General features: G+C 35.4%; 1 pseudogene; it reads left to right on the forward strand.

The window, feature by feature from the left end:
* The window catches only part of LOC132503408 (mitochondrial fission factor-like), a 128974-nt pseudogene that overhangs the window by 12591 nt on the left and 101782 nt on the right, over positions 1–14601 (forward strand).

The raw sequence follows: 14601 nt of genomic DNA on the forward strand, positions 1-14601 counted from the left end.
ATACTTTAAATGCAGGAATCGATTGAGTGTCATAAGAACTGAAACTATTACAACATGGTGGGCTTTTTAGGAAAAAATATAAAGTACCAATAAATTCTCAGGTGGAGTAAATCAGAAGGAATGCCAGAAACTAAGAAATTCTGATGTTTAAGTTTCATTGACATCATTATCCACCTCTATTTAAGTGTATATAACAAAGCAACCTCATTTAGAGAGTATCACTCTGGAGGACCAGGGACAGTATCAGGAAGAGCAGCTCTGATACCATAAGTGACTCTTGATGAAATGAAATACAAAAGGGTGAGTAATAGTTAACTGAGGGGGTAAGCAGAGGGTAGAGGGAGAAAGGATAAACATTACAGAATGAATAAGCTCAGTGGATGGCAGTGTGATATTGGAGAGCATGGTGTTTTCTGGGAAAAAAATGTTTGGCAGTTTGACCAGACCACAGAGAGAATAGGCATTGTGGTGCCCAAGAGCTGGAATATTGATAGTGGCTGAAACATAGTCATGCTAACTTATGGCATCATTTCCACCTCTCCATTCAACCCTTAAGAAATTTGTTTAAAATATAAGTAGATTAGGTGTAAACTAATTAGAGTATCTCCCTTGGTGGCAGATGCTCTTGACTATCACTAGGATTTAAGTCTCATGTATTTCTACTTTTCTGTTTTTCCTTTCCTCAATTTACATGAATGTGGACTTGTTTGAATTGCATTATTCTGTTTTATTTCTATTTTCTATTTAAGGGAGTGTGTGTGTTCTATTTTAATTTGACTTGTTTTGGAGAACTCTCTCTAGATCAGTGATTCTGATGCTCCTATTTTCTTATTTTTACCTGAGTTAGCAAACTGTCATTTATTTTTATCCTGCAAATTTCAGTAGAGTGGAATGTCATCTTCATTGATAGAACACCAAGAATTGTGTTGTAACTATTTAAACCCTTCAGTACTAATGTTTGAAAAGAAATAGGCATAGCTTCAGTCTCTTCCTTTAGTATTGAATTTATTCAGATGATTTAATTTTCATATTTCCAGAGATATGCTCTAACTGTTATACTTATCAGGATTACTTAAACTATATAAATTTTCTTTACTCAGATCGCAAATATGGGTACTTACAGCTACCAAGCTTTAAACAAATTTTTGTGAGGTTTAATGTAATTAAACTATTTATTCATTCTTTTATTCATTCTTTCAATATTTATTGTCAACTTACAATTGTCTTCCTACTTTATTATATAGAATCTAATGCAAAACACATCATTATTTTACATGCCAACAAGAAGTAAAAAAAAAAAAATGCTTACAATTATATTTTAAGATTTCACCAAAAGTAAGAATAATCCAGATTTTAAATATATTAAAATATGAAAAAGGTAGAATAATATAGATAAAATATTATAGTATTGATTTTTATGGTATAAAGAATAATGTTCCTATTTCTGATAAGTACATAGGAACATCCTAGTTCCAAATTGAGTTACTTTTTTCCCTCAAAGCCAGAGAGCACAATGAAAAGATATAAAACAAACAAAAAAATGCAAACCTGTTTCTAAAAAACCTCAATTTTCCTCCTTCTGTATATGTCCTTTACTATTCACACAAATCAATTCACTTCTGGACACCAAAGTTGTGGGAGGACTTCCCAAAGCCTTTTTCTTTAAAGCTAACAAATACATGTACATTATATGTATGTGGTCAAGAATACCTAAGTACAGCTGCTTAGCCAGAGAAAACTGAAGAGGTAAAGTAGATTGGGTGAGACTAGACAGGACAAACATAGGGCAGATCTTAGAAATTATATCAAGTATTCACACCTGGAAGGAAATGGCCCAGTCCTGATTGAGAGCTGGTATGAACAGGATTCACAACAAACAAGCAGAGGTACGGGTATGAGAGTGAGCAAAAGAGAGAGATAGAAATAGACATAGGCAAACAGAGACAAACTGAATGAGAGTGAGCATGTAACATGCCTAGGAAGCAAAGACATGCATATTTAAGAAAGTACCACTATAAAAGAGAGAATTCTTCCTTTGAGAGCAAAGGTAGTATCCCTTGATGTCCATAGGTCAATGATGAAGAACCTATGGAAATTCAAGGACCTTTTTAGGAGCTATCCTAAGTTGGGTTAGAAGCTGAGAATCACAAATGGCCTGGCTTCACAGAAGCACCATTAGTAAAGAAACTATATCTTATTTTAGCTACATAGGAGGGAGCCCATTAGATCATAAAGAAACTGAACAACTTACACTGGTCCTTCACACACTTCTCAGAATTCTTTCTTATTGCTGATTTAGGAAGATCCATCTTAGAGGTAAATGACACAAGACAGCATAAAGACTATTTCCAATCAGATATTGTTAACAAGAAAAAAAATTGCAAAGGAGAAGGAGGAAGGAAATTAATTAAATAAAATAAAAGCAGCAAAATATCCCTGAAGATGAAAAGAAGTTCTCCCACATAGAAAAAAAAAATGTGATGCAAGAAATTTGTGACCCAAATATAGAATACTTTTTTATTATCCTAATGAAGTAGTTATAACTATGAAGGAAGACTAGTTACACAAATAACAATTATAATGAGAAAGAAAACAGGAAAGGATTCTATAACTACACAGAGAAAATATTACCAGATAACAGAAGACTGTAGCCAAATAACAGATGAGAGGAACCAGGAACAACAAAATTAATTTAGATGCAAAAAACATACAGGGAAGTACATGAAGGCTTCAATGTAAGCTGTGCCCAAAATATATCACAAATGTCAAAAGACTATAGAAAGATATAGAAAGAAAATAATTGATAGAGAAGAGTAGCAAAAAAGATGCAACATACTCATTTGCAATTGCTAAAAAAAATCCCAAAACACTGGAAAAAAATGAATTTTCAAAAATGTAAATAAAAATATATTTCCTAAAATAATAGAGACCATCAGTGTCCATATTAAACACACACACACACACAAATACACACACACAGTATTCCTATAAAAATTGACCTAGAATTGCAACCTATCTTAGTAAACCAATTCAATCCCAGGTAGGCTATTTTATACTACTATCATCCTGCTGAATCTCCTTCAAGAATACATGTTTTATCTAGCCTTTGAATAATATATTTCAGCAGCAGTGTGTGAGTGATAATTTAACTTTCCAAAATAAATATCTTGAGCATATCTCAATGCTACATTTTCTTGTTATTTTTCTTTCATATTCATGATACAGCTACAGAAAACTAAGCTAGCATCTCCTATTCAAAATCTAGTGTTCTTCCATATCTGACTGTAATACAAAAAACATATAAGGTGTCAGTATCACACACTGGAACAAGTTTTAAGAAATCAGGCAAAATATGTTAAGTAAAGAGGACCGAAGAGATTTCTACTCTAAGGTATATTTGGAATTTCCACAGAAAATAGGAATTTCTGGATAAAATCTAGGGAAGTTTCTTTCCCCAAATTTCTGTTCATATGAGCTTTGAACAGAAAGCTCATATGGTTGAGCTTTATGTTGGCCTCTATATTTTTTTTAAAGCATAATTGGCTACTTGTGCTTTGGAATTATTATTCAACTTATTAAGGTTACATATAAAATAATTTAAAATAACTTTCCTTAAGTTTTCCAATCTATCTTACAAGTAAATTACATTATTTAGAAATTTGGTTACATTTAGCTAATACCTTTGTTTATTTTTAAGTCAATTAAATGTTCTTATATGTTTTAAATTATATTAAGTCTTTAAGTACTGATAACACTTGGTCCTTTCTGAAGTCATTATAAATGAGGCTGGTAGCAAAATCCTTGTTTCTTGATTTCAAGTTTAGTTTTACCTAATTCTTGGGTAACTTCTTTCAAATTCATGTTCTGTATAAACCTGTAAAACCTGCTTTTGTTAATTAATAAAAAGACATAGTGATGAGAAGCCATGTTTTTTAAAATTACAGAAGGTTAGAAACTTGGTCTTTTAACATTCTATGTATAAGAGTGGAATACTGTATCTGACTCTCGTCTGAAGGATCTGAGCTACTTTGAGAGATACACTCAGTTTCTAAACCATGTTTAAAACTTCAGAAAGGGATTTCAGGACACAATATTTCACAACTTTGTAATTCTGTACTGAATCTATTTCTCAGTTGAGGTCTGATGGTAACCTTTTTCACACAGCTCAGTCTTGATTTGAAATTATCAAAATGTGGCTTTGTATAGATTTTACCTGGGCTTGACTCTTCTGCCAAATCCCGTTAGATAACATCTTAATTTGTAAGGTGGAAGATGAAAGGCATGTCATGATTCCTCCGAAACGGATTTTTAGAGGAATTTCTGTGATATTTCTACTTCTTAATTCACCACTTGATTGAGCTCAACTATATTTAAATTTGATCGTTTTCTGAATTGTTAAAATATTTTTCTGGAAACACCACAATACTTATTAATATTCAGATTATATCCAGTTGAGTTATGGTCATTCCAAGATGAGTTTTCTGTAACAAATTTAACAAATTCATTTAGCAAATGCCATTTAACATATATTTGAAAACACAGAAGGCACAAATTTATATGCTTCAGATACATGTAAAATAGCCACCAGGTTCATAAAATTTTACTGGTACAAAGAAATACACTATAATTTGTGAATACATATGTGATATATTATAAAATTATTAAGATAAAATTCTATAAAACAAATAATCTTAATTCTGTCCTTTAAAATAGCAATGTAATAATAGCTTAAGAATCAAAAAAGGAGAAATTACTATTAAATTATGGAACTTACTCCTGGGAGAAAAACTGGCACACAGATATACATTCTCATTAATTTATTCATTTTTTTTTACTCTGAAAAAGGCATAACCAAGCCTAAACTCTTAGCATAATATTGTCAGAAAACTACATTTTTTAGTCATTGCATACTGCAAATAAATGAAAATTACTGTGATAAGAATTTAATATCTATGTTCATTTTAATTTAGTACTACCATCAATTATTGAGTTTAAAATGATCTTTTGCTGGAAAAATAATGTAACTGCCCCATCATAATGACTAGAGAGGGGCGACTTCAAGATGGCAGAGGAGTAAGATGTGGAGATCACCTTCCTCCTCACAAATACATCAAAACTACATCTACATTTGGAAAAAATCATACAGAACACCTACTGAACACTGACAGAAGACCTCAGACTTCCCAAAAGGCAAGAAACTCCCCACGTACCTGGGTAGGGCAAAAAGAAAAAGGAAAAGCAGAGACAAAAGAATAGGGATGGGAACTGCACCTAGGGGAGGGAGCTGTGAAGGAGGAAAAGTTTCCACACACTAGGAAGCCCCTGACTGGTGGAGACAGGGGTTGGAATGGGGGAAGCTTCAGAGCCATGAAGGAGAATGCAGCAACAGGGGTGCAGAGGGCATTGTGGAGAGATTCCCACACAGAGGATCGGTGCCAACCAGCACTCACCAGCTTAACAGGCTTGTCTGCTCACCTGTTGGGTCGGATGGGGGCTGGGAGCAGAGGCTCCAGCTTCAGAGTTCAGATCCCAGGGAGAGGACTGGGGTTGGCAGCGTGAACACAACCTGAAGGAAGCTAGTGAGCCACAGCTAGCTGAGAGGGAGTCCAGGAAAAAGTCTGGACCTGGCTAAGAGATAAGAGATCATTGTTTCAGAGTGTGTGAGGAGAGGAGATTCAGAGCACCACCTAAACGACCTCCAGAGATAAGCGTGAGCCACTGCTATCAGCGTGGACAGCAGAGGCGGACATGAAATGTTAAGGCTGCTGCTGCAGCCACCAAGAAGCCTGTGTGCAAGCACAGGTCACTATCCACATCCCCCTTCCCAGGAGGCTGTGCAGCCCACCACTGCCAGGGTCGCATGATCCTGGGACCACTTCCCCAGGAGAATACACAGCACTTCTCAGACTGTTGCAACATCACGCCAGCCTCTGTCACCTGCACGCTCATCCAGCATTCAGTACCCCTCTCTCCCCCAGGCCTGAGTGAGCCAGAGACCCCTAATCAGTCGCTTATTCAACCCTGTACTGTCTGGATGGGAACAGATGCCTGAGAGTGACTTACATGCAGAGGCAGGACTAAATCCAAAGCTGAACCCCAGGAGATGTGTGAACAAAGAAGTGAATGGGAAATTTCTCCCAGCAGCCTTAGGAGCAGCTCATTAAACCTCCACACTCAACTTGATGTACCCTGCATCTGTGGAATATCTGAATAGACAACAAATCATCCCAACATAGAGGCAGTAGATTTTGGGAGCAACTGTAACCTTGAGGTTTGCTTTCTGCATCTAATTTGGTTCTGTTTTTTGTTTATTTAGTTTAGTATTTAGAGCTTATTATCATTGGTATATTTGTTTATTGATTAGGTTGCTCTCTTCCTTTATTATTTTTTTATATATACATATACTTTTCTTTTTTCCTTTTTCTTTTTATGTGAGTGTGTATGTGTATGCTTCTTTGTGTGATTTTGTCTGTATAGCTTTGCTTTTGCCATTTTCCTAGGGTTCTGTCTGTTTTTGGGGGGTTTTAGTATAGTTTTTAGTGCTTGTTATCACTGGAGGATTTGTTTTTTGGTTTGGTTGTTCTCTTCATTCTTTCCCTCTTTCATTCTTTTTATTTTTTACTTTTTAATATTTTTCCTATTTTAATAACTTTTTATTTATTTATTTATATTATTTCTTTCATTTTCTCCCTTTTCATCTGAGCCATGTGGCTGACAGGGTCTTGGTGCTCTGGCTGGGTGTCCGTCCTGAGCCTCTGAAGTGGGAGAGCCAACTTCAGGACATTGGTCATCCAGAGACCTCCTCCCCCAAGTAATAGCAAATAACAAAAACTTTCCCAGAGATCTCCATCTCATTGCTAAGACCAGCTCAACTCAACGACCAGCAAGCTACACTGCTGGACACCCTATGCCAAACAACTATCAAGACAGGAACACAACCCCACTCATTAGCATAGAGGCTGCCTAAAATCATAATAAGTTCACAGACACCCTAAAACACACCACTGGAAGTGGTCCTGCCCACCAGAAAGACAAGATACAGCTTCATCCACCAGAACACAGGCACCAGCCCCGTCCACCAGGAAGCCTACACAACCCACTGAACCAACTATACCCACTGGGAGCAGACACCAAAAACAACAGGAACTATGAACTTGCAGCCTGCAAAATGGATACCCCAAACAGAGTAAGTTAAGCAAAATCAGGAGACAGAGAAATACACAGCAGATGAGGGAGCAAGGTAAAAACCCACCAGACCAAACAAATGAAGAGGAAATAGGCAGTCTACGTGAAAAAGAAAATAGAATAATGATAGTAAAGATGATCCAAAATCTTAGAAATAGAATGGAGAAAATATAAGAAACATTTAACAAGAACCTGGAAGAACTAAAGAGTAAAGAATGATGAACATAATAAATGAAATTAAAAATTCTCTAGAAGGAATCAATAGCAGAATAATTGAGGCAGAAGAATGGATAAGTGACCTGGAAGATAAAATAGTGGAAATAACTACTGCAGAGCAGAATAAAAATAAAGAATGGGAAGAATTGAGGACAATCTCAGAGGCCTCTGGGACAACATTAAATGCACCAACATTCAAATTATAGGGGTCCCAGAAGAAGAAGAGAAAAAAAAAATGGGACAGTGAAAATTTTGGAAGAGATTATTGTTGGAAACTTCCCTAATGTGGGAATGGAAATTGTCAGTCAAGTCCAGGAAGGACAGAGAGTCCCATATGGGATAAATCCAAGGAGAAACATGCCAATACACATATTAATCAAACTTTCAAAAATTAAATACAAAGAAAAAATGTTAAAAGCAGCAAGGGAAAAGCAACACATAACATACAAGGGAATTCCCATAAGGTAAACAGCTGATGTTTCAGCAGAAACTCTGCAAGACAGAAGGTAGTGGCAGAACATATTTAAAGTGATGAAAGGGAAAAACCTACAAGGAAGATTACTCTACCCAGCAAGCATCTCATTCAGATTCAATGGAGAAATTAAAACCTTTATAAATAAGCAAAAGGTAAAAGATTTCAGCACCACTAAACAAGTTCTACAACAAATGCTAAAGGAACTTCTCTAGGCAGGAAACACAAGAGAAGGAAAAGACCTACAACAACAAACCCAAAACAATTAACAAAATGTTAATAGAAACATACATATTGATAACTACCTTAAATGTAAATGGATTAAATGCTCCAACAAAAAGACACAGACTGGCTGAATGGATACAAACACAAGACCCATACATATGTTATCTACAAGAGACCCACTTCAGACCTATGGACACATACAGACTGAAAGTGAGGGGATGGAAAAAAAAATTTCCATGCAAATGGAAATCAAAAGAAAGCTGGAGTAGCAATTCTTATATCAGAAAAAATAGACTTTAAAATAAAGACTATTACAAAAGACAAAGAAGGACACTACATAATGATAAAGGGATCAATCCAAGAAGAAGATATAACAATTGTAAATACTTATGCACCCAAAATAGGAGCACCTCACTACATAAGGCAAATGTTAACAGCAATAAAAGGGGAAATCAACAGTAACATAATCATAGTAGGGGACTTTAACATACCACTTTCACCAATGAACAGATCATCCAAAATGAAAATAAATAAGGAAACACAGCTTTGAATGATGCATTAAACAAGGTGGACTTAATTGATATTTATAGGACATTCCATCCACAAACAGCAGATTACACGTTCTTCTCAGGTGCTTATGGAACATCCTCCAGGATAGATCATATTTTGGGTCACAAATCAAGCCTCAGTAAATTTAAGAAAATTGAAATCATATCAAGTATCTTTTCTGACCACAGCTCAATGTGACTAGATATCAGTTACAGGGAAAAAAATCTGTGAAAAATACAAAGACATTGAGGCTAAACAATACACTACTAAATAGCTAAGAGATCACTGAAGAAATCAGAGGAAACTAAAATATACCTAGAAACAAATGACAATGAAAACCTATGGGATGCAGCAAAAGCAGTTCTAAGAGGGAAGTTGACAGCAATACGATCCTACCTCAAGACACAAGAAACATCTCAAATAAACAACCTATCTTTACACCTAAAGCAATTACAAGAAGAAAAATAAAACACCCTAAAGTTAGCAGAAAGAAAGAAATCTTAAAGAGCAGATCAGAAATAAATGAAAAAGAAATAAAGGAAGTGATAGCAAAGATCAATAAAACTAAAAGTTGGTTCTTTGGAAAGATAAACAAAATTGATGTACCACTAGCCAGACTCATTCAGAAAAAAGGAAGAAGACTCAAATCAATAGAATTAGAAAAGAAAAAGGAGAAATAACAGCTGACACTTCAGAAATACAAAGGATCATGAGAGATAACGACAAGCAACTCTATGGTAATAAAATGGACAACCTGGAAAAAATGGAAAAATTCTTAGAAAAGCACAACCTTCCAAGACTGAACCAGGAAAAAGTAGAAAATATGAACAGACCAATCATAAGCTCTGAAATTGAAACTGTGATTAAAATTCTTCCAACAAACAAAAGCCCAGGACCATATGGCTTCATAGGCGAATTCTATTAAACATTTAGAGAAGAGCGAACACCTATCCTTCTCAAACTCTTCCAAAATACAGCAGAGGGAAGAACACTCCCAAACTCATTCTACGAGGCCACCATTACCCTGATATCAAAACCAGACAAAGCAGCCACAAAAAAAGAAAACTACAGACCAATATCACTGATGAATATCAATGCAAAAATCCTCAACAAAATACTAGCAAACAGAATCCAACAGCACATTAAAAGTATCATACACCATGATCAAGTAGGCTTTATCTCAGGAATGCAAGGATTCTTCAATATATGCAAATCAATCAATTTGATACACCATATTATAAAAATTGAAGGCTAAAAACCATATGATCATCTCAATAGATGCAGAAAAACTTTTGACAAATTTCAACTCCTATTTATCATAAAAACCCTCTAGAAAGTAGGCATAGAGGGAACTTACCTCAATATAATAAAGATCATATATGACAAATCCACTGCCTACATCATTCTCAATGGTAAAAAACTGAAACCATTTCCACTAAATCAGGAAGAAGACAAGGTTGCCCACTCTCAACACTATTATTCAACACAACTTTGGAAGTTTTAGCCACAGCAATCAGAGAAGAAAAAATAAATAAAAGGAATCCAAATTGGAAAAGAAGAATAAAACTGTCACTGTTTGCAGATGACATGATACTACACATAGAGAATCCTAATGATGCTACCAGAAAACTACTAGAGCTAATCAATGAGTTTGGTAAGGTAGCAGGATTCAAAATTAATGCACATAAATCTCTTTCCTTCCTTGCATTTCTCACACTAATGATGAGAAATCTGAAAGAGAAATTAAGGACACATTGCCATTTACCAATGCAACAAAAAGAATAAAATACCTAGGAATAAACCTACCTAAGGAGAAAAAAGTTTTCTTATGCAGAAAAGTATAAGACACTGATGAAAGAAATTAAAGATTATACAAACTGATGGAGCGATATTCCATGTTCTTTTATGAGAAGAATCAACGTTGTGAAAATAACTATACTACACAAAGCAATGAACAGACACAATGCAATCCCTATCTAACTACCAATGGCAGTTTTCACAGAACTAGAACAAAAAATTGCACAATTTGTATGGAAACACAAAAGACACCGAATAGTCAAAACAATCTTGAGAGAGAAAAATGGAGCTAGAGGAATCAAGCTCCCTGACTTCAGACTATATGAAAAAGCTACAGTAAACAAGCAGTATGGTAGTGGCACAAAAACAGGAGTATAGTTCAATGGAATAGGTTAGAAAGCCCAGAGGTAAACCCAGACAACTTGTCTTTGATAAATAAGGCAAGAATATACAAGGGAGAGAAGATAGCCTCTTCAATAAGTTGTGCTGGGAAACCTAGACAGCTACAAGTAAAAGAATGAAGTTAGAACCCTCCCTAACACCATACCCAAAAATAAACTCAATATGGATTAAACACCTAAATGTAAGGCAAGACACTATAAATATCTTAGAGAAAAACATAGGCAGAACACTCCATGACATAAATCACAGCAAGATCCGTTCTGACCCACCTCCTAGAGTAATGGAAATAAAAACAAAAACAAACAAATGAGACCTAATGAAACTTAAAAGCTTTTTCACAAAAAGGAAACCATAAAAGAGATGAATAGACAACCCTCAGAATGGGAGAAAATATTTGCAATCAAAGCAATTGACAAAGGATTAATCTCCAAAATCTACAAGCAGCTCATGCAGCTCAATATCAAAAAAACAAACAACCCAATCCGGAAATGGGCAGAACACATAAATAGACATCTCTCCAAAGAAGATACACAGATTGCCAACAAACACATGAAAGGATACTCAACATCATTAATCATTAGAGAAATACAAATCAAAACTACAATGAGTTATCACCTCACAACCGTCAGAATGGCTATCATCAAAAAATCTACAAACAATAAATCCTGGAGACTGTGTGGAGAAAAGGGAACCCTCTTGCACTGTTGGTGGGAATGTAAATTGATACAGCCACTAAGGAGAACAGTATGGAGGCTCCTCAAAATCTGGAACTAGAACTAGCATAGGACCCAGCAGCCCCACTACTGGGCATATACCCTGAGAAAACCATAATTGAAAAAGAGTCATGTACCACAATGTTCACTGCAGCCCTATTTACAACAACCAGGACATGGAAGCAACCTAACTGTCCATCCACAAATGAATAGATAAAGAAGATGCGGCACACATATACAATGGAATATTAGTCAGCCATAAAAAGAAACGAAACTGAGTTATTTGTAATGAGGTGGATGGACATAGAGATTGTCATACAGAGTGAAGTAAATCAGAAAGAGTAAAACAAATACCATATGCTAACACATATATATGGAATCTAAAAAAAAACGGTTCTGAAGAACCTAGGGGCAGGACAGGAATAAAGATGCAGACATAGAAAATGGACTTGTGGACACGGGGAGGGGAAAGTGTAAGCTGGGACAAAGTGAGAGAGTGGCATTGACATATATACACTACCAAATGTAAGATAGTGATCTAGTGGGAAGCAGCCACATAACACAGGGAGATCAGCTCAGTGCTTGTGTCCACCTAGAGATGTGGTATAGGGAGGGTGAAAGGGAGACACAAGAGGGAGGAGATATGGGGATATATATATATGCATAGCTGATTCACTTTGTTATAAAGCAGAAACTAACACACCATTGTAAAGCAATTATAAAGATTTTTTTAAGTGAACACAAGAAAAATGACAAGAAAACTATAAATAAGAATATTTAAATTTTTGCAATAGAGATATAAATAAATCCATGAAAAGTAGTAAAACACAATAATGAGAAAAAATACCTACTTTATATACACATTTTATGCAAAATTGCCAGGTACTTGAGAGGCAGTTATTTAATGCTGTGCTAGAATATGCAGTGCTCCAAAGCCTTATCTTCTGTGTTATAGCCATGAAATTTATTCTGATACTGGAGTTGTCAAAAATTGACTGCAGTTGAAGTGCCCAGGCTGCCATCCTGTTTTCTTGTTGGTATTGGAACATATTGTGATTCTCCACTCATAAAATATCTCTCATCCCTTTGTAAAAAACTGTAAGCATGTTTTTTTAATGTACTCTCTACAGTGCCCTATAAAATGCAGACATCTTTCATGATATTCTAGGAGCCTACAAAGGCACAGCTCTAACTGCTGAGGAGAGAATCTTGGATAAAGAATTATACTTGATTCTCTGTGTTGCAGTTCCCACTAACCTTAGGGAAAGAAGTTAATTGTACTTAAGTCTCCTGAGTGGTTTAATATTAGTATTACAACAAGATGATCCTCCTAAGAGAGAAAAGAACACAGAGCATATCAAACAAAAGATTCTGCCTTTGCCTCTCTTGGTTTTAAACTTTTGCTCAAAGTATTTTCATTAAAGCTAGAAAAATATTAGTAGGCATCATTTTTCTAAGGGGCATATTAAATTTTTTTAAACTTTCATGTTATACCAAATGCCTGATGTTTTTCAGATTATTTTATGACATCATCTTTTTTCATTTAATTTCTACTTGATTCTTGTTTAAAAATATCTGTACATGACATAGTTCTTATTCAAACACTTACCTTAATAAGGGTCATTGTTTCCTATTTCAGCTGAATCCCAATACCATGCAGCTCTTCAGAGAGTATTATCTCTTGCACATTACATCCTTAGAGCAAGACAACCCTGTAATATCCCTTAACCATCAGATAGATCTGAAATATCCCTTAACCATCAGTTGGATCTAAATGAATCTCTGATATGGTGTTAAGGGTTTCAGTCTCTCAATACTATGAGTGAACAAGAACATAAAATATTTTTCTAGTAGAAATTAAATTTGAAAAGCAAGAAGATAGACAGCCTCATCCACCAGAGGGCAGAGAGCAGAAACAAGAAGAACTACAATCTGGCAGCCTGTGGAACAAAAGCCACATTCACAGAAAGATAGACAAGATGAAAAGGCAGAGAGAGCTATGTACCGGATGAAGGAACAAGATAAAACCCCAGAAAAACAATGAAATGAAGTGGAGATAGGAAACCTTCCATAAAAAGAAATCAGAATACTGATAGTGAAGATGCTCCAGGACCTCGGAAAAAGAATGGAGACAAAGATCAAGAAGATGCAAGAAATGTTTAATAAAGATCTAGAAGAATTAAAGAATAAACAAACAAAGATGAACAACACAATAACTGAAATGAAAAAATACACTAGAAGGAATCAATAGCAGAATAACTGAAGCAGAAGAATGGATAAGTGACCTGGAAGACAGAGGCTGGAATTCACTGCTGTGGAACAGATAAAGAAAAAAGAATGAAAAGAAATGAAGACAGCATAAGAGACCTCTGGGACAACATAAAACATAACAACATTTGCATTATAGGGTTCCCAAAAGGAGAAGAGAAAGAGAAAGGACCCGAGAAGATATTTGAAGAGATTATAGTTAAACACTTCCCTAACATGGGAAAGGAAATAGCCGTCTAAGTCCAGGAAGTGCAGAGAGTCTCATACAGGATAAATCCAAGGAGAAACACACCAAGACACATAGTAATCAAATTGGCAAAAATTAAAGACAAACAAAATTTTTGAAAGCAGCAAGGGAAAAACAACAAATAACATACAATGGAACTACCATAAGGTTAACAGCTAATTTCTCACCAGAAACTCCACAAGCCAGAAGGGAGTGGCATGACATATTAAAGTGATGAAAGGGAATAACCTACAACCAAGATTACTCTACCCAGCAAGGATCTCATTCAGATTCAATGGAGAAATCAAAAGCTTTACAGACAAGCAAGAGCTAAGAGAATTCAGCACCACTAAACCAGCTCTACAACAAATGATAAAGGAACTTCTCTATGTGGGAAACACAAGAGAAGAAAAGGACCTACAAAAACAAACTGAAAGTAAATAAGAAAATGGTAGTAGGAACATACATATTGATAACTACCTTAAACGTGAATGGTTTAAATGCTCCAACCAAAAGACACAGGCTTGCTGAATGGATACAAAAACAAG

This window comes from Mesoplodon densirostris, chromosome 2 (genome assembly GCF_025265405.1).
Source record: "Mesoplodon densirostris isolate mMesDen1 chromosome 2, mMesDen1 primary haplotype, whole genome shotgun sequence".
Classification (NCBI taxonomy): Eukaryota; Metazoa; Chordata; class Mammalia; order Artiodactyla; family Ziphiidae; genus Mesoplodon; species Mesoplodon densirostris.